The sequence below is a fragment of the Lonchura striata genome, chromosome 12, assembly GCF_050655825.1.
Source record: "Lonchura striata isolate lonStrDom1 chromosome 12, ASM5065582v1, whole genome shotgun sequence".
Taxonomy (NCBI): Eukaryota; Metazoa; Chordata; class Aves; order Passeriformes; family Estrildidae; genus Lonchura; species Lonchura striata.
In genome coordinates, this window is record NC_140714.1 from 18,872,887 (window position 1) to 18,899,277 (window position 26,391).

Consider the following 26,391-nt stretch of genomic DNA (forward strand, 5'->3'; position numbering starts at 1 on the left):
ACATCTACTTGCAGCAGGTCGGGTTTTGACTTGTTCTGTGTTATCCCACCTGCAGCTGTTCGTTCTGAATCTCACAAGTCTCAAATAGTTTCACCCTTAGAACCCTCGGTGTCCGTCAGGAGCCTCAACACCTTTCTGCATGTACAGAACCCAATTTTGATCCCTTGAGACTGGAGAGAAACAGATCATTTTACAAAATCATTTTATAAAATCATTAGCTTCAAAAGAGCTTAGGGAATGCATCCTTTTGAAAGCAAAATAACCCCAAAGCTGCCTTGCTTGAAGTAAAGCCCAAATATTCCCCTTTTACAAAGGGATCCAGCCCACATTATCGAGGAGCAGTTTAGTAGTTAGATGAAAAATGGTAGTTTGCAATGAATTTGAAATGACAGACCATTAAATGCTTGATTGCACACTCAAAGAGAAGGATGAAGCCCTGCTAACTTTCTTATCTGTGAGATCTAGTGAAAAGCTTCCAAGACACAAAGCTATATAATCTGCTTTAAATAATTCCATTAATTTGAATAGCAGATGCCTATCTAGCCTTTTAAGATAGCTCTGAAAAAATCCAATTCTGATTTCAGCATTTTGAATTTGTTGCAGTGGAAAATGATGTCACACTTCTCCCCAAACCTAAACCAGGGTGTCCTCACCAGTTCTGCAGGAAGGCAGCATTCAAAATTATATTATCTATAATATAATTTATTATATTATAGATAATATAATTTTTATTATATTATCTATAATATAATAAATATTTTTCTAATTTCACTGCTCTGTGTTTTCCCAGGAGATGTTGACTAGGGAATGAACAAGAAGCATCACTCCCAAAACTCAGAGCAATCAGAACATCATCCTCCAGAAAATCCAAGTGTTTCCATGCTGCTGGGCACTTCTCCTGAGCTCCAGGAACGCTGTCAGGGTGCCAGGGCAGCTTCCAGAGCATCTGTGCAGATGTGAGGCACAATGCCCCATGAGAACCACGTGGCCTTTCCATCTCAGAATATCTCCATTGGAAAGCTGATGATTGCTGCTGTCTCCAGGGCCTGGCAGGACCCCAGAATTGCTCTTTATTGTTAAGTCTTGTGATTCTTCCTCTCCTTCTCCACATGGATTTTCTTACTGCAGTGATGCTGAATCTAAATATTCCCGTGGTTTTGCTCACAGCCCTCAGATTAGCATTTCTTGGTTTTTTCCTGGTACTGTTCTTGCAGTGTGCTCTTCCAGCCATTTACTCCATATAAAACATCCCTTACCTTATCTTTATCATGCCTCCAAGTGCTGAGACATCTGGAGAGGAATTCACAAACTCCTGACATCCAGTTAAAAAATAAAAAAATAAAAAACCCCTCTCAACCTTGACAACATTTTTTTTTAACCTACCACGTTGTCACATTTGTTTTGCCATCACCCATGCACGTGTGAGTGCATTTGTGTGTGCAGCTGCTGAGGTCACCAAAGGGGAAACTGAAATGGTTTTAACAGCTGAATATCTCCAGTTCCAAATTCCTTGACTAAAGGAAACCAGTCCATAGGATGGCAAAAGAGGTGCAGCAGAGCACCAGCGCTGCAGGTGACTCTGGTTTAGTGGTGTTGTTTCTTTGCACACACAGAGTTCTTGGATGGACCCAACCTCAGAACAATTTTCCTTAAGGGAAGAGCATTCAGCAGATTTTGCTGCTAAAACTGGGTTATTTCTTTGATCAAATAAAAGTTTAATTAATGAAATTTGGAGTTGCATCTGAAATAACTTCTTAATCTGGGGTGAGCTCAGGACACTTCCTACAAAATAATTATGGATGGAAATAAATTTTAAAAGTGTTTTGATTTTTGCTGTCCTGGATCCTGCTGAACACTGGGAGTAGTGTAGCACACAAACCAGCAGGAATGTTAACTGGCTACCAAAGACTGCTGGAATTTGCCAAGGTTTCTAGGGCAGCTGCACCTCCCACCCTCCTCACATTCACCTCCAGAGCTCACAGTTAATGATATAAAACCCACGTGGAATCAAAGAGCTCCTCACTGGCACCTCTCACAAATAAGATGATGATTTGCTGCTACTTCTTGTCTAAGAAGCTGCCACCACCTCTGTCCTGGCTGGGATTTTCCACAGAAGATGCTGGCAGGTAGGGAAGTGTTTCCTTCTCCACAAACCCTGTGTGTTCTCTTAATGGCCCCGTGGTAGGGCCAAGGCCAGGAGTAAAATCAAGGCAGCTGCTGGTTACCTTTGCTAAAAGCAGCAAACTCAGCCCAGGACTGGGGATTTGGGTCTGAGCTTTTCCAGCAGAGCTCCAGGGCAGCAGCACTGCAGCCACTCACGCCTGGAGTGACATTCCCTGGATGATGCTGGAAAAATCCTTGTCCAGAGCAGCGGTGCCACAGAATCCTCCTGGTCCTGCTTCTCACAAAAAGCAGGTTCCCACTTAGCCTCAGGAAAAGGGGAAGCTGGTTAATTTATTTCATTTTAGGGGAGGGTGTATAATATTTATTGTGTTCTGGGATGAGATTTCTTGACAGCTGGTGTTAGACATCATCCATCACATGCTGAAGAGCATTTTTAGGAGGTGGGAATAAACTGCTGCAGACATTAACCAAGAGGAGCAGGTGCTTGACAACATTTAACCTTCTCAGAAAGCTCATGCATTTGCTAGCCCATTTTTTATGGCTGATGAAGGCAGAGACAAGCAGGGGAATGAAGAAAAGTCAGCAGAAAATTAAAATACCATCAAAAGAAAGTTTGAAAGGAGCCAAAATCATTCTGAACTCCAAATATCACCGGACAGCAGGAGCTATAGTTGATATATATTATATAAATATAATTTGTGTTCACTTTGAATCTTTTTTATGAAGGAAGAAGGCATTTGCAGAAACAGCTGTGCTGCTTCTATTCCCTTCCCTCATCCTCCCAAGGAAATCATAAATCTTTTGAAGTTACAGCTTTGTGTTTCCAAGATTGTTGTGTGTTCCTGCCCACTGGTAAGGGTACAAATAATTACAGCGTAAAACAGATCATGTTTATCTCTCTGAGGATTAGGATCAATCCCAAACTCTTTGACTGTCAAACCCAGATCACATTGTTCATTTTTATCTCAGTTATCAATCTTCAAACAAACCAGTCTCATGAGGATTTTATGCCAGCTCATAAAAAGTTGAAAACACTTTGGAATCTCAAACATATTTCTGTGTTCGAGTTCTGTGTCCTTTTTCTTTACATGAATAGCTAATTAATGTTATCGGTTTTGGTTTTTTCAACTTATCTCTTACCTACAGGACTTTTGTTTTAAATGTTCTTATCAGAGCAAGACAGAAATTATCTTTACACTGGCAATCTCTGTAGTCTGGTGAAAAAGTTTCTATTTTCCTGCCAAAACCAAATTTTAATAAGGTGTGCTCTGATCTCTGATTTCTTCAAATAATTCCTAACAACCACTTTGCATCTGAACTTTTGGGAGGTCCTTATTCAAAAAGACAAAAAACAAAGACTGCAAGCCTTTTTGGCTCTTTCTAAAATGGCATGGGATCCCTTTTCAAAAGAACTTGGTAATTCTGGCTGCTCAATTTGAGAGACTCACCAGGTTTCCACAGCACTTCTGCTCAGCATTTCCCAGAGAGGAATCCTTTTCCCATTTATTGAGGACAGGCACCTGAAATCACAAATTTCAGCAATCTTGGCTTTTCTATCTCACTAATAAATTCAGTTTGCATTACAGCTACTGCCCCACTGATTCTTCTCTGGCAAGAATTGCAATAAATGCCCATTAAAGAGTTTTAGGGGGAACTCCATCAAGTGTGATTTAAGCAAGTGGAGAAGCTGCTGAGTAAATGGAGCATCCCCAGCGTGTTCCAGGCCATGGAATTGCCAGGAGCTGAAGAAATCAGCTACCAGGGCATTCCCTGGATTGCTTGGGACCAGTCAGAGGGGCAGTGGATGGCTGAGGCTGCTGGAAATGAGACTCTGGAAATTTCCTGGAATTTCCACCCCCACAGCTCTGAAATCCCTGCTGTGTAACCCAAACCATCCACACCATCCATGCTGGATCCCCACAGGTCAGGAACAACCTGCAAGGTGGAGTCCATGAATTTTTGGTGTTGTAAAAACCGGTTAGGTGAATTTTGAATTACTTTAAAATTGTTAATAAGAGGAGAGGAGAGGTCACAGCTGTGAGCAGGAGCTGCTGTGTGTGAAGGAAGAAAGATTAAACAGACCTGGGAAGGACTGGCTGCTTTTATGGTGTTTGTGGTAAAATTCATGGCATTTTTTATGGCTTCTCTGGTCCTTAGGACATTTCTTTGCCCACATGCTCAGCTGCTGGGATATCCCCATCAAATCTAGATTTTAAGTGTTTTGAACTCCAACTCTGGCTGTGGTAGATTGTGGGAACCCAAAAAACAGAAACTTCCACAGACACTGAGGAGTTTGATCTGCAGCCTCGGAAGAAGCTTGGGCTGATGTAAAAATACAATACACAGACATTAAGCAGAAAAATCAAACACTTGTGTTTCTACAGTTGTAAGCAAGAATATGCCTTAAGTAAGTGAGAACCTGTACTGATAAGATGGTGAAGGGTTTATCGTGTAGGGGTGTGGTTGTGTGGAGCGAGCTAGAGTTTGGAAGTTATAACAGAAGCATTTGTGTGCAAGTGAGACAGAAGCCATTGGACAAAAATATCTGCAGTGCAGCACAAGTAAGTAAAGGTGATGGGTTAGAAAAGCAAAATAAATTCTGTGGCAACTCTCTGTTGGGTCAGAAAGTTCTGTATTGCCGTATAAGAAAGTACTTGTGACTACTGTGAGCTATGGCCAAATGTTTGATCCTCTAGAATCTCAGAGCCTCTGAGACTGATGTTTATCTGAGCAATAAATCGTTCTTAGCCCAAAAATAGCCCCAGCCCCTCATTACTGGCAGTGCCAATGGCAGTGGGTGAGGCTAAGGGAGTTGTATTGACAACAGAGGGCAGAGAAAATACTCAGAAACTTATGGGTGAGTTTGGAAGTGTTTTAAGACTGCTAAACCAGGTTCACAGGGTTTCCAACCTTTAGCAGGGCTCACACTTTGTTGTCACAGCTGGTTTGTGGCTGTCACGTTGTTCGTGCTCCGTGAAGTCTTGCACAGGCACAGACACAAACATTTCTGTCTGCAAATTCCAGTCAGGAGTGCTGCTGCCCTGGAACATCTCCTGGTGTCACTCTGGGAGAATTCCTCCCATATCTGTTCACACTTGCTCTTTGTACACCTCTTCTTCCCATGTTAGGATGGGGCAGTGATGAGATGGTGCAGGGGATTAGAAATTTCCTTTCCCAAAATGGTGCTGTTGCTTTTCCATCTCTGCCAGGGGGCTGGAATGTGTGGAGAGCAGGAAATTACAGGGTAAGGATTGGAGAGACTTTTAAAAGCTGATTTCTTTTTTTTACCATTCACAGAAAAGCAGTGCTGGCTGTCAGTGTGCTTTTACCATTAACTCCTGTTGGGATATGTATTCCTGAGTGTGTGCACATGTGGTGCTTGTTTGGGGGCTTTCCAACACATGAAATTACTTTTTAATAACCTTATACAGACAGCAAAATGTGACACTGTGCTAATGGGACCATACAATCACCATCATCGGTAGAACACAACTCAACAGAGAAATACGGAACACTTGTTTATTCTCCCAGGCAAATCAATTCTCTTGTAGCTGCTTAATTGCTTTTCCCCTCTCCCTCCTGCTCTTCCAGTTAAAATTGATTTTAAAACTCCTTTTTCATGGGGGCTCCCCTTATCAGACACCCATGGCCAGTAGAAAAGAGATCATTAGAATGGTCATAAAATGTCTACAAATAGCTCATTTTTTGGGTTAGAGTTAGGTCCCAAAATGAGCTGAAACTGAAAACCCATTGTGGAAGACTTCAATGTCTTTGCAAAGATAAGGCTTGGAGAACTTCAGAGGAGGACAAAAAACACTGTGCCACATTTTTGCAAAATAAGAGCATCTCACCCTCTCCCCAGGAAATTAATCAGAGTGCAATCAAAACATATTTCCAGCTGCTGGAGTTCACTTCCTCCCTTGTAGATGTTGCTCACATAAACCTTGAACTCGAGGTCATGTTGGCTGAGCAGCCACCCTCAAAAGCTGCATGAAGTGGCAGCGCCTGCTTTTATCCCTGCTTTGTGTGCTCCTGCTTGCTGGGACTTCCTCACACAGAAATCACACCTGTGGGAGGGGAAAAAACACAGCACAAATCCCCCTCGTAGCTGATATTTACTCCAAATCAAGCAGTGACTTCCTGGGTGTCAGTGGGAATCATGCCTTAGGATTTTAGCTATTTATATTTATTTATATTTATATTTATATTTATATTTATATTTATATTTATATTTATTTATATTATTTCCATCTATCTGTACTCCTGCAGCTCTTCAGTGTGTAGCTCCAAACCCCACACACGGTGCCAGCTGCAGCTTTCCCAACAATTCCTCTCCAGGCCTGGCACTCAAGGACACCTCACTGCCTCAGCCCCAGGGATGGGAACAAAAGGGACTTGGGGAGCAAACCTGGGCTCAATGACTGCATTACCTGCAGCTGGAATGGGAAGATTAACCCCAAAGTGCAAACGGACCAAACTTATAAAAGGATAAAAACCCAAAATGACCCGTGGTTCATTTTGGGGGGGGGGGGGTTCATCTGCCCAAAATGTACCTGAAGGCCCTTCAATAAATAGAACTCCTTTTTATTCCCTTAATTCTGTCTGATCTCTGTTTTTAGGTAGCCCTAAAAAGTCATCAGAATCCACACTTGGAGGACACTCAGTCCTCACCTGGAATTGTGGCTTTGCTGTGGCATTCCCACCCTGCAGACTGGGATCAGCAAAGTGAGAAAAGGGTTGAGATGAATGAAGATGGTTCCAGAGGTGCAAGAGCAGCTGAGTGCTCAGAAAAGCAGGGCAAGGAGCTCATTCCCTGCACCCCACACGTTTGCCCATTCCCAGGAAAGCCAAACTCCATCTGGCACAGTTTTATTGGGAAGAGAAATACACAGCTCTGAACATTTCCCACTCCATCTCCTCCTTCTCTCTGGCTTTTATTGCTGAGCATGGTGCCCTAGGACATGGAATATCCCCCTGGATAACTGGGATCAGCTGTCCTGCCTTTGCACCCTCCCAGTTTCTCTGCACCCCCAGAAGCAGAGCAGACCTTGATGTGCAAATACAAAAGTGCTGTCTACCAATGATTTGAACATCCCTATGTTATCAAAATTTGGCCACAAGTCCAGAAAGGAGCCTGACAAGAGGATCTGTGAAGAAAATTAACTCTGTCTCAGCCCAAAGCAGGACATGGGCAGCAATCACAGCTGCAGGGAAAACCTGGGGCAGGCATGGGGTGGAATAAAGCCAGAACATTGGGGCTTAATGCTCTTCCTCTTGTGAAATCAAGAACAAAAGCCACTTTTACCACAGCACCAGGATCTATTTGGCTTTCTCTGAAGCACAGCACCTCCCAGGGCACTGCTGCCAGCATTTCAGCAGCCACAGGCTCCCATACAACTGGTCCCCCTTGCTTTCTGCTGTTTATTGCCTTGGGGGGAAAAGCCAAATCAATTCAGACACAAAGCCCACAGCACAGAGGGGATTTTAAGGGACTTGCTGCCAAACTTGAGAGCACAGCCCCATTGGAACAGGGGGCTGCTGAAAATCCAGGGCCTGCAGGTGACTTTAAAACTTGTTTGCACATCCTACTGGAGGAAAAACCACCCTAGAGAAGGAGTAATAAAAAGAAACATCAAAATATTGGAAATACTGCACTACTGAGCTAGAACTAATGAATTTCCCTGACTATCCTGAACAGACAGTGCAAGCACAGCACTGAGTACAGTCACAGTGCCAGCAGAAAACACAAAATGCTGGCAGGCTCCTAAAATGGCAATAAGTCTATTAAATGGCTCTGCATACAAAATCATTGTCAATATTTTAATATTTGTGTTTTCAAACTGACATTAAGGCTGACACATGGGTGAGGGTATCCAATTACCAGAAGATGATGACACAACTTCTGCTGGGGAAAGGTTTGTCCTGGTAATTCCAACATAAAGCCTGAATTCAATCTCTGATGGTTTTTAATCTCTTTCCAAACAGATATGTTGGTGTGTGTGGTTGATAACTGAGGGTATTTTTAGCATTTTTAGCATTCCTCTGGGTGTCTAGCATTGCTCTGAGTGTTACTCAGTTCTGCACATCAACAACTTCACACAGCACAGCTCGTGTGGGTTTGAGGGGGAAAGAGAGTGGCACAGATTTGAGGACTCCCTTTTCCAAGGGCTGTTAAAGATTTTTGATGTGAGTGATTATTTTAAGTTGGGAGCTCATTAGGAGATAAGGGGAAATGACATTACCTCAATTCTTTGTGGAGAAGGATCCAAGTTTAATTTAGCTGAATAACACAGACCTCACTGAGAGTTCATTTATTGTCCTGGGTTCAGTTATCTGGCACTTTCCAGAGACCTCCTCTGACTTGGTGGCAGAAATGTTCCTTCTCATTTCTCTTATTGACACAGCTCCCCCAAACAGTGCCACAGCCCCTTAGATTTAATCCCTAGAAATCCCCTTGTCTCAGAAAATCAGTCTCTATGCTAAGATAAGTACTTGGGGATACTGCTTTCCTTCCAGAAAACTGGTTTGAAACAGAAACTCTTAAAGTTTATAGTCATTTGCATTACCTGCCTTACTGTACCTATAAAAAAAATAAAAATGTATTGATTCTTTGAGAGAAGAACTAGATTTTTTTTTTTTGTGTGTGGTGGTATCCAACCCCTTGAGGTGTGAAATCTGGAGGCAGATTTGTCATCTGTGCCTTGGACAAACACCACCTTCATGTCCAAGGTGCACCACAAACTTGGATGTAGAGAAGTGTTACAGGAGTGAGGGGAGCTTTGCTTTCAAGCTCCTCGACAGAGGGAATAAAATGTTGCTTCTTGCATCCTTAAACCTGTTTGAGAGCAGGTGGAGGGTGGATCTGGTGCTTCTGCAGTCATCCTTCCAGGGTTTAATGCTTTATTTCCCCTCTGGATGAGCAAGAAAGCATACCTCAATTACACCAGGAAAGCAAACATCATTCACACCCAGAAATATATCTATATATATATTTTTACATGTATACACAAAATTTCAGTTTCTCCTCAGCAAATTACACTGCATGAACACAGCTTGGTATCAGTTGCACAACCAGGAGGAAATGCTGATGAGATTCAATTAAGTGGTACAAAAGAACTGTCTCAATTGACTCGGTGCATTCCTGAGCCCATTTCCCACGGATGAGATCCAATAATCCCTCAGAGGACAATAATCAATGACTTGAGTACAAAGCCCTTTGGGTTCCTCCAGTTTTCAGTTGTTTCTGAAAGATTTTGGGGAAAATAATAAAGAAGGGTCTGTACAAGCCCAAGCACCCTGCAATCAGGAAATTGTGTATTTCAAATGTTGTTAAAAAAAGTGTTTTGTCTCTGAGGTCTCACTGATCTCTTTGTGCTGTTCACTGATAACCTAAGGAGGAATGTAAAGGTTAAAAAACAATCAATCCTATGTGGAACTGTCCTCTTCTTCCCATTACTTTGAGGAAAGAGTTCTCCCTGTGCTGTGTCCATGAAGATTTTCTATTTTCCTGCTATGAACAAATTTTATCGATTTTTTAAAGATTTTCTCCTCAGAATTTGTGTGGCACTAGGGCCATGGGACATGTGGCTGTGGCCACCTCTGTGTGACATCTTCCTAGACAGCAAGGTCCTCTGCTTCCAAAAAGTGCCCAACACACTGTTCTAGCAGGAGGGAAAAAAAACAAACGCAGCTTGTCCCCAATTAATCCGACACGGTTTGCAGGATGAAAATAATGTTAACTGCATTTGGAAAATAATCTCCTCTCTACATCAATAAACTGTAGAGCCAGCCTGAATGCAAGAGGCTGCTTTGAAGCAGTGTGTTGGAGGAGGAAATTTTGAAAACTTTTTTTGGACCACAGGAAAGGCTGGCCCTGGCAGCAGCTTTCCCAGCCATTGTCCCTGCTGAAGCTGGCTTTTGCCACTTCCTCAGCCACACAAGGCCTCTTTAGTCCCTTTCCTCCCTTGGCTCAACGCTGTGATGAGAGGCTCAAGTCTTTTGTCTCTGCTATACTTAGTCCCTCTCCTTGTGTGCAAGTTTTATATCCCTTCCAGATGTTAGCAAAGTCCAATAACTGCTCTGTGGAGCCAAGACAGATGTAAGCTATTTTTTAAAACACAATCCAAGCCAACTTTCTTTCTTTGAGATGTAAAAATATGACAAAGCCTTATGAATGCCTTTTAATGCTATAGAAATGCAGAAATAAGTGCTGTAATAACCATTAAATTATTTCTCATCATCTGTCAAGGCCAAATCACAGCTCTAACAGAGTCACCGTGGCTGGGCTCCAGTGCAGTCATCACCAGGGACCTGCTCCAGAAACCATTGTCAAAGTCAACAAGAAACTTTCTCCCACTGAGTTTGGGATAATTTGGATCAGGCTCAAACTGCCCAGGCTTGCAGAGGCTGTCTTTGGTCCTCCCAAAGCCAAAATAAGCACAGAGGGTGCTGCTGGTGGAGATGTTAGCTGCAGAGATCTCCACGGCACTGCCTGGGGAGTTTGGGCAACCAGTTCTAGAAACAGCTCAGCTCTTTCCTGAACTTTTCAGTTCTTTCTTTCTTGTCTTTCACTTGTCTCCTCTGGCTGTGTCCCTTTCTGCATCCCCACCTCAACAGCTGCAGTTCTTGCTGTATCCCAGCCCTGAGAGGTGAGGTGATGGCAATAAACCTTCACACGAGGGATAAGGAGCACCAATTCAAGTGTAACAGCTGAAATACTGAAATAATACTGAAATACAGAAATATTGAAATGCTGAAATACTGAAATACTGAAATACTGAAATACTGAAATACTGAAATACTGAAATACTGAAATACTTCCATATCAAACCCAACTGTCCCAAAGCTGCAGAAAGATTTCATTGCTGCCTGACCCCACGAGAAGGGAGCTGTGGATAGTGACACACATTCCTGCTGGCTTTAATCAACAGATAATTAGGAGCAAATTACAATCATAATAGCATATTTCATCCCAAAGGCTCCGAGAGCTCTTGATAAAAAGTTGGCCAAATGCTGTGCTTAATTACAAGTTCAAATGGGGGTGGGTGTTCTTTGACCTCTGCAATGCAGCCCCTTCCATGAGAGAACTCTGCACTGAAGGAAGATTGGACTGAAGGAAGATTGGGATGATTGGCCCTGTTCTCCTGACCACACCTCTCTGTGCATGGAGAAGGGCATGGAATGAAGACACTCTGGAAAACTCAGTGGGAATATTTGGGAATTATTTCTCAGCTGGAAACTCTGTGAGTGGAATGCTGTACAGACAGCATGTACAGGGCCTTGCACAAAAATGCTGACCAGGACTCTGGGACTCACTGGATCCCCTTCCAGCCTTCCCTAGAGCAGCTCTCTGCTCAAACACGGGGTGACCTGCTGGGTGATGTCCCCACCCAAGTCCTGGCCAGCCATGACCTCGCTGAACTCAAACCTGAGGACTTGGAACTCACAATGATCACCAGCCTTGACACTTTAGCAAATTATCAGCAGCAAAGGCTAATTGTTACAGCTTGAATCCGGTCCCTCACTCAGGGCATGATCTTTATCTGCTCTGAGTAAATTCCTGTCTGATCTCCAGACATCAAAAGCAGCAAAAAGCAAAACCAAGAAGCAGCCCACACTGGCCACAAGGCTGTGTTTTCCTTTTGGCAGAAAAAGCAGCTACCTTTTGGGATGAAAGATGACACTCTGGAATTGTTTAAAGAGTTGACAAATGGAATGATCAAAGCACCAGTCTGTTCATGTGTCACCTAGAACAGATCACAAGCACAGCACTGGAGTTGGGGGGGTTCAGCAGCATGAAAACTGCTGCAAACACAGACAACAACAGTCCTTACACCTGCCAGAACCTGGGCTGAGGTGCTTTGTGCTTGTCAGTGCCACTGCTTCAGGCCTGCAGGGAGCAGCTTCCAGTTTACACTAATTTTTCAACCAAAATATGTGCAGAGTTTCAGCCCTCAAACCCTCGGTATTCCCTTAGATTGCTAAAACAATGCCTGGGTGACTTTTCCTGCCGAGACTCTCCGGGTGACACTGAATTCTGCTCCTGTCCAATGTGAAATCTGAGGTATTTTCACTGAACTGACAGTGGGATGCTCCAGACTTCTCTCTCTCATGAGCACCTGCAGGCAGGCCCATGCCACCCCAAAATGTCCCTGAGGGCAGCCAGCACCCAGGCACACCCCACAGGAGCCTAGCCTGCCTCCCTCCAACAGATCCCCTGAGATTTGTGCTTCTGAGTCACCAGCCTGCCCACACGGCAGGAGAAGCCTGGCACATTTATAAATAATCTGGGGGAAACTCGGGGAAAACCAGAGTTTTCCTCCCTCACAGGAGCTGCTTGCAACAGGAGCTTCTTTTAGATATTTTTAAGGAACTCTGCAGCACACAAAGGAATTCCAATCAGCATGTTCAGGGGACAGACAGGGTTCCAGCTGTAGAAACCAAGAGCAGCACAAGCCTGTGCTGAAATCCATGCCTGGATCTCGTGGTTGCTTGTTTGAAGGTAGCTTGGACACTTCTCTGGACCTTCTGATCCCCCAGATCTCTGAGTGAGCACGGAAGAGCTGCAGTTCTTTCTCAGGTCAGTGAAGTGCAGTGTGACATCCAGCTTCAAACAGATCTTTGCACTGGACCATGTCACAGCTCTCCTGGCAGGTAAGGCTTAGAGAGAGATTATGGCACTGCCTCCAAAACACAGCACAGACTTCTTTCCAAATTCCCCCCGGCACAACTTGGGGCTGTGTCCTCTTGTCCTGTCCCTTGGGAAAGAAGGCTGACTCCCATCTGCCCTTATTCAGGAAGTTGTAGAGAGAGGTAAGATCTCCCCTGACCCTCCTTTCTCCAGACCAAACCACCCCAGATCCCTCAGCTCTTTCTCCTGAGATTTATTCTCTAATATCAGAACTACAGGATTATTTTAGATTTTCAAATCTCTCCTGGATCAGACCAAACTGAATGTAGGTGGGCTTGAAATCTCCTGAAATGCAGGTCACAGCCCTGGCCAGGAGAATTTGGGACCTGCTGTGTTAGGGTTTGCGGGTTTTGGTCTGCACCTTGGTGGTTGTTAGTGTAATTTATTCCCTTAATTCCCTCACAGAATTGATTCTCTTAATGTCAATTTATTCTTCCAAACTGGAGCTTTCCAGTATAAATACATCTACGCTCAAGCATCAAAAATGTGAGAAGTGGTCCCACCCATGGCTGGCAGTGCCAGGTCAGGTAGTTTTGACCTTTTCCAGTGGTTTTGACCTTTTCCAGCAGTTTTGACCTATCCACAGCAAATTGTCACAGAGGCAGAGGACAGCCAGCCCCACAGCAGTGTCACCAGAGCATGTCCAAGCCCAGAGAAAGACATCTCTCCTGTTCAAGATCCAGCCTCAAGGGAAAATGAGGAGTCAAACTGTGCTGCTCTGAGAGCAGCTCTCAACTACTGAATATATCCTGTATTTTAAAAAGCTGAGTCAATCAGCACCCGTGCTTAACCAAAATGCAAGGACAATGGCACTATGATGAAGACAAGGATTAATCAAGTGCTAATCAGTAGCAAAATCTATAACCCTGAAGTAGTGATAGGAGTTACTCATTGCTGCTGCAGAAATCAGCTCAAATATCATTAGTTATTACATTTCCAAGCCACATGGGCAAAGAAAATTCCTGATTATTATAGTGGATTACAGGGCAATCCAATTATTGTTCTCAGCATAAATACTCTTTGTAATTAATGGGCAACAGAGTTAAACTCTGCTGCCATGTTTTTTTCATTAAAACTTGCGAGCAGGTCATTGAAGATTTTGGGTAATCTGGCAACCTCTGCACAATTAGCTGGTTTTGGAAATGGTAATTAGCCCGTTTTATGGGATGCAGCCTCCTGATCTTTATGTCCTAATAAACATCAGTGTTTATGTTCCTTTTGCTGTGTGATTATCACATGTTAAACACTAGTTCACATATCATCTTCAAATTCACACTGAGCAATGTGGACATTGAGAAAATAAGCATCTGGGATGGGTTCATGATGCATTGGTGGGGAAAATAAAAGTAAAAAATCCCTTCAGGCCTGTTTGGGATGGAAAGGAGGAGGTCAGACCCTCTTGACTCAAGATGTGTTTGACAGTGCAGTTCATGTGCCTGATTTTTTTACCAATTTGGTGCATTTTAACACAAAAATTGTGAGTGTTACCTCAATTTCCAAGCTGTGTTCTCATGCAGCGAGGCACAGGACAGGACAAGACTGAATCTGTCAGTGTGATGGTTGCCTGAATCCTGCTGCAAGAGAAACCATCGCACAACATTCTCCAGCAGGTGTTCCCTGGGGTCTGTCCCCTGGGCTGCTGTCCCTGCCTGTGACATTCCTGCTCAGTTCCATGTCTCCTCTCCCTGCTCTTCCCCTTCCCTGGGTGCCTGGGCTGGGGTTATTCTTGGGGTGGCTCAGGCGACCCCACCTGCCCCTGTCTGATCTCACTTAGGAGCACCAAACTGAGCAAGACTCCAGAAACGAGACCATTCTGGCCACGTTTTTGAGGAGGCTCAGGAGCACATCTGTGCCTCCACAGGTTCAAAACACAGTTCTAGGCATTCCTGTTTGAAATCAATTCTACACTCACGACCCAGACCTGGTCAGAGAGCTCTCAGCCTCCAGCAGCTCCCCAGACCTGCCATTCTCAACTTCTCTGGTCAACTTTGGTTCACCAGGGCCAGGGGGGAACCAGCTGAGGGCACCAGATCCCAGCTTTGGGTCTGCCCAGCAGCATCCTGGAGCTGCCCAGAGCAGGATGAATGAACAGGGGTGAGCTGATCACAGGTGTCACCTGGCCCTGCCACACGGGGCTCAGCCTGCCACCAGCCCTGAGGGGGCCAAAGGATCCGTCATCTTGAGGGGACCAAAGGATCCATCAGCCTTGAGGGGACTAAAGGATCCATCAGCCCTGAGGGGACTAAAGGATCCATCAGCCTTGAGGGGACTAAAGGATCCATCATCCTGAGGGGACCAAAGGATCCATCAGCCCTGAGGGGACCAAAGGATCCATCAGCCCTGAGGGGGATCTGCTGGCCCAAGGGCATCCATCACCCCAAGGAGCATCTGCCACTCCCGAGGGGACCTGCCCGCCCGGAGGGAGATCCATCAGCCCCGAGGGGACCCACCGGTCCCGAGGGGAGCCGAGGGGCGGTCCGGGGGCGGGCGGGGGCGGTGCGGGCCCGGCCCCCAGCCCGCTCGGGCGCTGCCGTGCGGGGAGGGCGCGGCGGAGCGGCGGGCGCCGAGCTTTAAATGAACATTAATATCGCTCGGGGAGGGCAGCGCCGGTGGCTCGGGACGGGCGGCGGCGGCGGCAGCGGCACCTCCAGCTCCTCTTCCTCCTCCTCCTCCTCCTCCTCCTCCTGCTCCTGCTCCTGCTCCTCCCCGGCAGGTAGGCTGTGCGCCCGTGACCGCGGGGTCCGGCCCGACCCCGAGCCCCGCGGGGGAAACGCGCGCCCGGGAAGCCGCGGGATGCAGGGATGCTGCGGGATGCAGGGAAGCCGCGGGATGCAGGCATGTCGAGGGATGCAGGGATGCTGCGGGATGCAGGGATGCTGAGGGATGCAGGGATGCCTCGGGATGCTGCCGGGGAGCAGAGGGGGACGCGGCAGCCCCCGGGGGATGGAGGCTGAGCCGGCGTCTCCTCGAAGGGCGGCGGAGCCCCGCGGGGAGCGGAGTGGAGCGGCCGGGAGCCTGTTGCCGGCTGTAGGAGATCGGGGAGGCTCCGGGCCGGAGCTCGGGGGCTCGGGCAGCCGTGCCGGGCTCCGCGGAGCCTCCGCCGGTCCCTGCGCGCTCCGTGCGGGCGGCAGAGCCGGCGGTGCGCGGTCCGGGCTCCGCGGGCGCTCCCGGCAGCGCGGGGCTCTCGGCGCCGTGGAAAGCTGGACCGGCCTCGCCCCGATAATAAAAGTTCTTTGCAGAAGGCGGAGTGGTTTATTTTCTTTCGTTTGCTCGTCAAACGCGCCCCGGTGCTCCGCTCGCCCGTGGCGGAGCGCGGCTGCGGAAACGCGAAGTGTCAGCCCAGTGCTCCTTTTCTGGCTTGTTGGTAATGGATTTAAAGCTTTAGTTATAATTTCAGTGCATCTCAGAGCTTCGCTCGGTTGCTTTAGAACTCGTTTAAAACTGTATTTTCAACGGAGACGAGTGAACTTTAAAGAAAATCAGGTCAGCCATAGATTCCGGGCATCAAACCCTTTCAGGTCCCAGAAATAGCCTCAGAAGTAGCGTGACCAATTCTTTTTTCATGCACAAAGCTTTTTCTTTTTTATTTCGGTTGGAATTTCTGACGGATACCGGAGCTCATCAACTGGATCTTTTCAGCTTACTTTAATGAAATGAGCATGCTTTCTAAGCTTGCATTTTGATTCAATTATATTAATCTCTCTTGACTATAAGAGGTTTGAGTTTCTGATAGAGCTAGTACTTCTTAAAATAACAAAGTCTGATTAGCAGAAGGCTTTTCTTTGGGCATTTTTAGGGTTTAGATTTATGGGAAGGTGAGGAAGAAGATGACTGAGAGGGAACATGGATATGAGCTGGTATGGGGTAAAGAATATGCTTGGATATAAATGGAAAAGGTTCAGAGGGGACGTTTTATTTCAAATATTCTGCGCTTGAAACAAGACTGTTTGTAAGTTTTTGCATCTCTTATGGTCTCGAAACCAGGATTGACAAATATTTATCTTGCAGTAAGTGGGTCAGATGATAACATCTTCCACTGGCTCTCTTACTTCTGTATTGGACAGCTTTGGTTGCTAAGTAGCTCTGAATTGCTAATCCCAAAGTCAATGATGTCATAATGACATCATCACATCCTTTCACCTGGTTGATTCTCAGAAGAGAACAGTAATGAGATTTGATATACATGTCCCATCTCTTTAATATTCTTCCTCTGCTTCAGGGGATTTCCTGACCTGCCTGGCAAATTCCAATGAATCACACTGAGCTCTAGTAAAAAGACGTTTCTTTTGGAGACGAGGTGGAACATTAAAGGGACAGTGGCAGCTCTTGGTCCTTTCAGAAGCTGAGGAACTTGGCAGCTTGTGTTTCAAATGTGGAGTGCTGGATATGGAGGGCAGTGATTTAAAACTCGGACCTATTAAATTTGCGTGCAGGTGTGAAGGTGGCTCGGGTTTCAAAGAGGTTCAAGTCACTTGATGTGTGTGAGTCGGAGTGCTGGAGGTGCTGCAGGGGCACAGAGAAAACAGGAGCTGTTTCAGCTGCCAAAATAAATTGAGATTCTAATGGTAAATGCATGAAATCTGTCAGGAATTGCCATGTTAAGAATGGTATTGAACGGTTCTGAAGACAGCTCAGAATTTATTTTTCTTTCTAATTAGGCAGCATAATTGGTAAGTTTGAAGTATTTTAACAGCAACACTGCCATCGCAGGGAACTCTTTGGAAGAGAGTTTTAAATCTTTAGAGTGTATTGAATGTGTACAGAATTGATGGGTTTGGTTTCTTCTGAGGTTAAAGGCACAAATGGTGTCATTTGCTGATGATCAGCAGGACTGCTGGTTTTTACAGTTGGTTTTCATTGTGTGTGTCCAGACGAGCATGGTCTGCGTGAATTTTAGGTGTTTTCCCTCTCAATAGCTTTGTGATCATGAATTTCTCCATAGACAGCGAGTATGAAAGATTCCAGACAGGGCAGTGTATATTTTAGGTGTGCAAACCTTCCTGCTTCATATGTGGAAAAGGGAGAAACAAAGCAATTTCCATTTGTTTTGTGGAACGTGTGGTTCTGTTTGGTAAGGTGAAAAGCTGAGCCCGTCTCAGAACATTCAGGGGCTGCACAGCCCAGTCTCACTTGATTGATGAATATCATGGGTTGCTAAAATATATTTGAGAAGTAAACAATGATTTGTTGGCGTGGATGATTTGGTGTTAATGTATTTACTGAAGGCACTGATTGCTGATTTTATTCCTGCTCCAGAACTGCAGTGTTGATGGCACTGTTAAGTCTAACAGTGTAGTAATTGAACAGGAGGAGTGGGAACAAGTGGGAAGGAGGTGGGAGAAGATGTTTTTGGCTGTGTGTTTGAATCTATTCACCCTGTAAGTGCAATCCAAGCTCCAGATGCAAAAAGGAAATTTCTAAGTAATCTGCAAGAGTTCTGCACTCCTTGTACTACACGCAGTGACAAATTTCCACAAGCTTTAGATTCTTTCTGGGATGACTCAACTATGAACAAGTGATTTGGAAAAAAAAATAGTATCTCTGAAGAGAATCCTTGGTGACAATTTCTTTTCAAGTTATCTTAGGATTTTCTACTTACCATGATCTTTTCTAACTCATGCCTGCCTTGAACGCTGGAGACAAGAAATGAGTTTGGACTTGGGGATAAATCTGTGCCTTCCAAGTGCACGTTAGAGGGTCAGCTGTGACATTTGCATGGGTGTGCTTTGGATGTGGTGCCACATTTGGTTACATAAAGCAGAGCACCTCAGAGCCTCCCCAGAGTTGGCAGGGCAGGGGTGATGCTGCAGCATCCCTGAGCTCTCTGAGCAGGTGACAGAGGGGACAAGGCCACGCTCACAGCACGACAGAGCTCACACACGCACGGGCTCAGCCCGTGCAGAGACGCAGCAAAGCTCGGACCAGGCAGCTGAGCCTCTGCTTGTGCCAACAGCAATGAGAAATTCAATCTTTAGGTTTTTAAACCACGATCAATCTGCTTCAGAACCCGACTGAGATGTTTTGTCCCCCTGCTTCCAGCCCTGTGAGTGTCAGGCTGAGGAGAGCCAGTGTTTCAGCCCCAGCTTCTGCTCCCGTCCTCAGCTCTGCGTGAGCATAGAGCGAGACACCAACTGGATCATTGGATTTACTTTTCTGCTTTTTAAATGTAGTCCTTTAAGGGGAAAATAGTATCTATAACAGCTTCACACACCACCTGTGTGAGCCTTTTATAAGGGCAAGACTGGCAGCTGGATATTTGAAATGTGCAGTGTGATAAGTGAATTCATCTGCAGCTGGACCTTCTTTATTGATGGAGAAAAGTCTGACAGAACATGGACAGGATTTGTCCCTTATAAACTAGGAAGTAAAATAATTAATAATCCTAAGGATCTGCATCAATCCCAATGATCTGCAGCAATTCCAATAATCTGAAGCAATTCCATCCCAATGATCTGCAGCAGCCCCATTAATCTGCATCAATCCCAATGATCTGCAGCAATCCCCATAATCTGCAGCAATCCCATCCCAGTGATCTGCAGCAATCCAAATAATGTGCAGCAATCCCAATGATCTGCATCAATCCCAATGACATAAAACACCCCCTGAAATGAATAAAATCACCCCAGATATTGTAGCTAACATTATCCAGTAGCTATGAAAATTCTATTTAAGACTTAAATTAAGCAAATAGAGGTATTAATTTTTCCCAAATTTCTTTTCCACTCCAAATTGGTTCTGAAAGGATTTACTGCCCAAAAATATAAGTTATTTAAAAATTATTCCTACAATGAATTATTAAGATGAAAAATTTTGATTTGATTCCAGTTTTGATCTTTATCTATAAGTTATATTTCAGAAGAAAAGTGATGTTGAGAGCAAACTCAGTGCTGATTTTAGTCTGAAGTGCTTAGACTAACCTTTGTGTAAATGGAATCTTTTCTGTGCAAAATAACAATTATTTGAATGTTTCACTAGAATGATGTTGCAATGAAAATCATGCAGTGAACAATCAGTACTTTTTATACCAGTTGTATTCAGGAGTTTATCAAGTGATGCCTACACAGCTGAGGTTCATTCTTAGCGCAACAAAATTGTGTAACAGCACTAAAATCTAGGATGGAAGAAAAAACCATGTTAGTTGTGCATAAATAATCACTATTTTTTTTAATAGATGCTTTCATTTGCCAATCAATGTATTCCCTTTAATGCAAACTACAAATTCCTAAGGAAATTATCCCTGTCTGATCCTGAACTCCACTTGTGCAAGGAATTTTGATTCTTTTCTCCCTGTCTTCCTGAAGTAAAGCAGACAAAACTCAAACTGCAAACTCTTTTCCCAGGGAGGTTTGCTCATCACATCACAGCAGTGGGTGAAAAGTTTATGGAAACACTTCTCCTCTGAAATAGGACTTCCATGATGCTCTGAAAGCAAAGGGTACCACCAATAATCCAATTAGCTACTCTGAGTTCTGTGATAAAGCTCAGGCAATCACTTTGCTGTAGGTTGCTTTGGTCTGGGATTTTTTTCCTGGCTGGAAAGCAGTGGAGACTCATCTGGAAACTCATTTTTTTTCCTGGGTGAGTGGACACTCATCTAACAACTGCTCAAAGAGAAAATCCTCTCTTCTGCCAAGGTGATATTGCTGTTTAACACCTCCTTTAATTCCAGCCCCTCTGGCTCCCCCAGGCCTGCTTTGCCGGGAGGAGAGGGGATGAAAGGAGTCAGCTGGTTAAAAACAAAGATCCCAGGAATGAAGCACAGCCTCCAGTCGTGGCCACAACAAGGGGGGCACTGTTTGGTTCTCTTCTCCTCCTCGGCTGTTTTGAAAGGCCACCGAAAGCCCAAGGAGACACTCAGGCAGTCACAGCAGCACAAATCCCCATTATTGCACTGCTGCTGCCCAGCCTTGGTGCTGGAAATTTTGCATTCTGCATCCTTGTTGCCTTCTGTAAATGTTACAAATAGCAGGAAGGGATGGATAAAACGACACAGATGCTTTAATTATGATTTGATTACAGAGCAACCAGAGGAGTCTATTCTGAGGAATATGCAATTAGAGAAAATTCTGAGGACTATCTAACCTTCCAAAATTAAAATTAACTGGGATTATTTGAACATCACTGAAAAAAGATATCATTCCTCAAGGATCCTGCTGCTCTTGTCTGCTGGATCCTCTCTGGCTTAGCAGATGGGCTTCAGGGTAACACAATGTCATCTTCCTCAGCTGCATGTGCTGCTTCCTTCACCTCCCAATCCCATTTTATTCCCATTTTAGCATCCCTTGCTGGTCACCTACAGGAGGGTGACACAGAGCCTGGAAGGAAACAACCACCCCTGGGTTGGAGCACATAAAAAGGGAGAGCAGTTTAAGCATTCCTGGGTCATCAACAGAATTTCTCCATCCCAGAGCAGGAAAAATGGGGCTGTGCAGGCTTGTGATGCACGTTCCAAATGGAAAGTGTGGATGGAAAATTCCATGCCTTTTCCTCTGGCAAACTATTTAATGGAAGGAAGCTATATGATTAAATATGTTAAGCTTCTCTGTGGGCTTAAATTGTACAAATGGGCTGAATTTAATTCCATTGATTTCGCTGGTTGTCAAACATGAGCAGAATTCCAAATCTGTCCCAGGGCTGAGGAGCAGTGTGCCTCCAGCTCCGGTGTGAAACCCCTGAAATCTCATGGAAGCTCCATCCTGGATGGGGCTGGTGGCTTTCTCTGCAGCCCTGAGCTGGGCTCAGCCAGCTGCAGGGGGCAGGGAAGGCAGTGGGTCAGCCTGGCTGCGGGGCTGGGCTGGGGGCACCAGCAGGGCACGAGGCTCTGGGGTCGTGCCCTGCACCCAGCCACGACCCCTGGCAGCAGCTGCAAACCTCTCATGTTGCTCCTGCTTCCCTGCAGTGCTTGACACATTCACGAGCCACTGGTAAAAGGGCTTTTTTGGGGTCTTCTTGTCTGTAGAAGTTTCCAGTTTATTGCTTCTGCTTGAAAATTGTGTGCAGAGCATGATGTCAGCTCCCCAGGCTGGGAGAGCAGGACCTGCCAGGACCCCTCCTGGACTCTGCTCGGGCTGGAATGTTTGTTCTGGGGCTGGGGAGGAAAGAAGAGTGGCTCCCACCTCAGCCGTGTTCCTGCACTGTTTGAATCCATGGGAAACCAGGAAAAGGGGTTTTGGTGCTGCCTGGATGCCCTGGGGAGGGATGGGGGTGGTGAGAGGGACACAGCTGCTTCCCCCCATCTCCCTGCTCCCCTGGGGAGGCTGACCTTGGCTTTGACCTTGCTCACCTCCAGAGCTGCCCTGACAGGGATGTGGCTGTCAGAGATGCTGCTCAGGACACAGGGCTGCCCTGCTCTTCCCAGCAGGTGCTGAGAACAGTTAAGCTCAGCTTAATTCAGAGATCTCTCAGTCTCCTTTGTCACTTGTAAGAACATTTTCTGGCATAGTGCCTTATTTATTTATTTCAACATCTCTTTTTAGGAGCCTTCAAACCCTCCAACTTCAAAGCATTTTGTGTGCGTTGCTACTGACCCATGTGTATTTCCCAGGGATAAACCCCAGGCAGGCAACTTAGGGATGATTTTTCAAGGGTCTCTTTAATAAATGAAGTGATTTATTTTCTGCCTGAAATTCCCTGGTTGGTGACTAAGAGAAACTTTGTATTAAGCTGTGCAGAGCATAATGAGGTTGCTGTAATGCTTTGATGTGAAAATGCTTAAATGCCCAAGGAAAAAAAAAAAAAATGGTGTTATTGATAGAGCTTGCCTAAGGTATCCAGGGACAGTTTATATCAAGCAAATATAGATTATTCTATAAAGATTATAGATTTTGATAATAGCCCTTTAAAACTTTCATAGCAGACATCATAAAAAGGTCAAAATCAAATTATTTTCCTGGACCACACTGCTGGTGCTTACAGGCTGAGCCCTTTTTCAAAATAAAGACCTGTGTGATATCAATTATAGAGTCACTAATGTTACAATAGATGTGTGGGGAGATTTGATTTCCTAACACCTCTTCCAAAGCTGTTCCTGGTGAACGACCTGCCTGGGCAGGCTGTTCAGTTTGTGGAAATAAAAGGCTGGAGTGGATTTGCTGCACGTTAGTCTCGCCTAATGAAGCTGGTTATATAATAGTCCCTTCCCCTCAGTTGCTGGAACTCTATTTCCCATGCCACTTCTTGCTTTCCACGTTGCTGATAGATTAGAAAAACCAGACTTTGCTGCATTTTCTTCTTTTCTTCTTGTGTCTGTTCTTGAGGCTGATTAGCACAAAGTAGCTCTGAGCCGTGGCTTGGGCACCAGAGATTCTGAGAGCCTCCAACCGCCCAAATAATGGAGCAGGATGAAGGATGCTGGTTGCCATGGGAACGGTGCATGTGCCACACAAGATAATGTGACTGCTGTGGTGCAGGGATCTGTGCTGAATATTGATTTGAGCTTTCCTGCATTCCTTGGAAGCGCTGGGCTCTGCGCCGGGTGTTCCACCTGGCAAGGCAGAGCAGCTCATCAGCTGGGCTGGGGCCAGGGAGAATTTCCTCCTCTGAGCAGGGCTGGCTTTTCCATGGGATGGGAGAAGAAAGAGCAGGAATTCCTGGGGAGCATTATCAGGGTCACAGCCTTTCCTTGTGGAGCTCACAGAGTCCTGGGTGTTGAGCTGGAGTTGATGAAGAGCTGGAACTGAGGTGCTCCAAGGGAGTGCCCTGATTTAAAGTGACAAGAAAAGGCCCCAGGAAGCTGAACTTTCACCTGTGTAATGCTTCTTGTGGTGGTTGTCACCTGGACACCTGCACAGTGCCACAGTTCCCCTCTGTATCCCTTCATTGCTCCTCTTGGTAACACTGAAAAGTTCATTTTTTGTCCCAGCTTGTCAAGGATGAGTCCAATTAGTGGCAGAGCTGTGCAAAATTGTGGTATTAAGAAACATCAACTCATTGGCAGCCAAACATTATTATTATGGCAGTATTGGCCGTTTCCCCAAGCTGGGGGAAGGCAAATCATGAAGGTTTTCATTTGGGGCAAGGTAAAACATGAAAGTTTTGACTTGGGGCAAAGTAAAACATGAAGGTTTTAATTTGGGGGAAAGTAAAACATGAGGGTTTTAACTTGGGGCAAGGTAAAATATGAAGGTTTTGATTTGGAGGAAAGTAAAACATGAAGGTTTTCATTTGGGGCAAGGCAAAACATGAATGTTTTAACTTGGGGGGAAGTAAAACATGAAGGTTTTAACTTGGAGGAATTCTCTGTGAGCAGGATCATACTTGGTCCTGTTTTTTAGGTGTTGTTGGGATTCTTGTACAAAAATTAATGAAGCAGGACTGGTTTTGCTGTAGTTTTGCAGCCTGAAGTTCTGGCTCCTGGAATGACAAAGAAACTCTAATTATTGCTCTTCCAGCCCAGATCCTCAGTAACAAAACCCAGCAAAACTTCCTCAGTGCTTTTTCTTCTGCCTGGCCAGAGGCAGCTGGGGCCACTGTTGCTGGGGAGGATTGTGCAGATGAGGTAATGCAAATTAAATTCCTGTCCTTCTCGTGTTTCCCACCTCCGGGAAGGGTGATGCCACAAACTCTTGCTTACCTTCAGCAGGACTGCTGGCAATTGGCCACCTGTTAGAGAAAATGTTGTGTAATTATTGACCTTAACAGGTTTTGGGAAATGATCTGAATTCTTTCATAGCTGCCTTGCGCTCTTTGGACCTCCTGGTGTTGTCTGGATCAGCCTTAGAAGTGCTGGACCTTTAGGAAATGTGAATTTCTGTGGCAGCTCTAATAAGATGCTTATCTTGAGGCAGAGATGGTGAACTTTAAAAATATCTGAAGTGTTATTTGTCAGAAATGTGTCTGGGAGGACAGATTTAGAAATTCTAGGCTGTTGTGCCCTCTGGGCACGATTTGCAGGTTTGTGTGACTTTGTTCTTCAGCACAGGTCATGTCCAATGTGGTGCTCAGAGAACCATTCAGTTTATTCTATCCTGCTGGTTTGGGGTTTAAATCCTGCCACCACATCCCAGCAGAGCTCCCAGTTTTATTGCCAATTCCAAAACTGATTGTACAGGATCAGCTCCTCTGGATTTCTGGGGTTTTTGTACAGCCAGGACAAGCTGAGATATCATTTAAGACATTATTTGATAACCAGGACACCTGCTCTGTAAGGTACAGAAAGTTATATTTTAGAGCACCTAAACACACTACTGGACTTTGGTATGTTTAATTAAAGCCATTAGGTTTGTTTGGTTTTTTTTTTTTGTTTGTTTGTTTGGTTTTTTTTTTTTTTTTTGGTTGGTTGGGATTTTTGGGGTTTTTTTTTAATTGTTTAATGTTTTCTGAGTTTATGTAATGATTTTGCAGGTAAAAATCTTAGTCTTTTTTAGAAACAAAATCGATTTTGGATTTAGGGAGTGAACTAATTATGAACTTGGGCATTAGGCATGGCTTTAGGTATCAGTAAGACTTCTGCCTGAGTGAAACCTGACTGGTGGTGGAGCAGTGCCTCCGCTGCCCTGTGATCCATCCCTCCCCGTGCAGATGCTGTGCACAGCGGGATTGGGATTTCTGCCAGCTGGCAGGGTCCAGCTGGCCAGGTTTGCCTGCAAATGTACAAATTCACACCCCACCATCATCTGTGTGTGTGTGAAAATGTGTGTCCATCACATTCCCACCTCTTCCCCTGTCAGGGAGGCTCCTGCCCTCCCCTGGCAGTGTTTAAGATGATTTCTGGGGTTATGAATTTCTTCAGCTCAGGTCCAAGTGAACAGACTGAATGTCAGCTGGAGCTTTTGCTCTGGCCTGTGCTGTGCACCCAGCTGGGAGTGGTTTGTCACCATAACGAGGTGACAATGTCGTTCTGAGCCAACCTGCAGCAGTGGCACAGCCACTGACTGTCACTCCTTTGCTCTCGGCCTGTCTGGGCTAGTCCTGGGCAAGCAGCATCTTAAAGAAAGCTCAGCTTTCAGTATGGGGGCAAGCAGAAATGTCTATAACCACACACAGCAGCCTGGCTGTGTGCCTGTGGGGTTTTGTGGGGTTTTGTGGGGTTTTGTGGGGTTTTGTGGGGTTTATGGGGTTTTATGGGGTTTATGGGGTTTTGTGGTGTTGATGTCTGTCAGCCTATTGCTCTGCAGCCAGGAATTTCCCGTACCAAAATGGTGCTCATTTAATTAAACCAGGGGCTGTGTTTACACTGAGATATCTTCTCACCTGCTGTTTTTCTGAAAAAGTAGACTTTGAAGGGACAAATCCCATAGCCACACGAAAGAGAGGGATCTGGTGCTGCTGTTCCATGGAAAACCATCCAAATGCTCCCCTTCCACCTGACCCCTCAGCTGACCTCTCTTGGCTGAACTGCTCTGACCCTGAGAGCCACTGCTGATTGCTGGGGTGTGGTGCACAGCATTCCGTAATTCCTCCCTGCTCACTGCACCAAAACTGGGATTATAAAGTAAATTTTCTCCCTGTGGCTGGCTGAGCTTTAGGAGAGAAGGTGTGAAAAAAAATGTGACTGCTGCCCCCTCCCCAAACCCACAAAAGTCCTGCTTGCTGGCTTGAACACAAAATTGTCCCAATGACCAGCCTGGGGTGGTGAG

General features: G+C 45.4%; 1 protein-coding gene across 2 annotated transcripts in view; it reads left to right on the forward strand.

The window, feature by feature from the left end:
* Positions 1-15,337: 15,337 nt before the first annotated feature.
* Positions 15,338-26,391, forward strand: part of SLC6A1 (solute carrier family 6 member 1) — a 61,639-nt gene continuing 50,585 nt past the window's right edge. Inside the window, exon 1 of one of the 2 annotated variants that reach the window (XM_077786053.2) lies at positions 15,338-15,527. The gene's annotated coding sequence lies outside the window, so the exon portion shown is untranslated. The remainder of the gene's footprint in view (positions 15,528-26,391) is intronic. The other variant, XM_077786054.2, reaches the window with a different exon arrangement.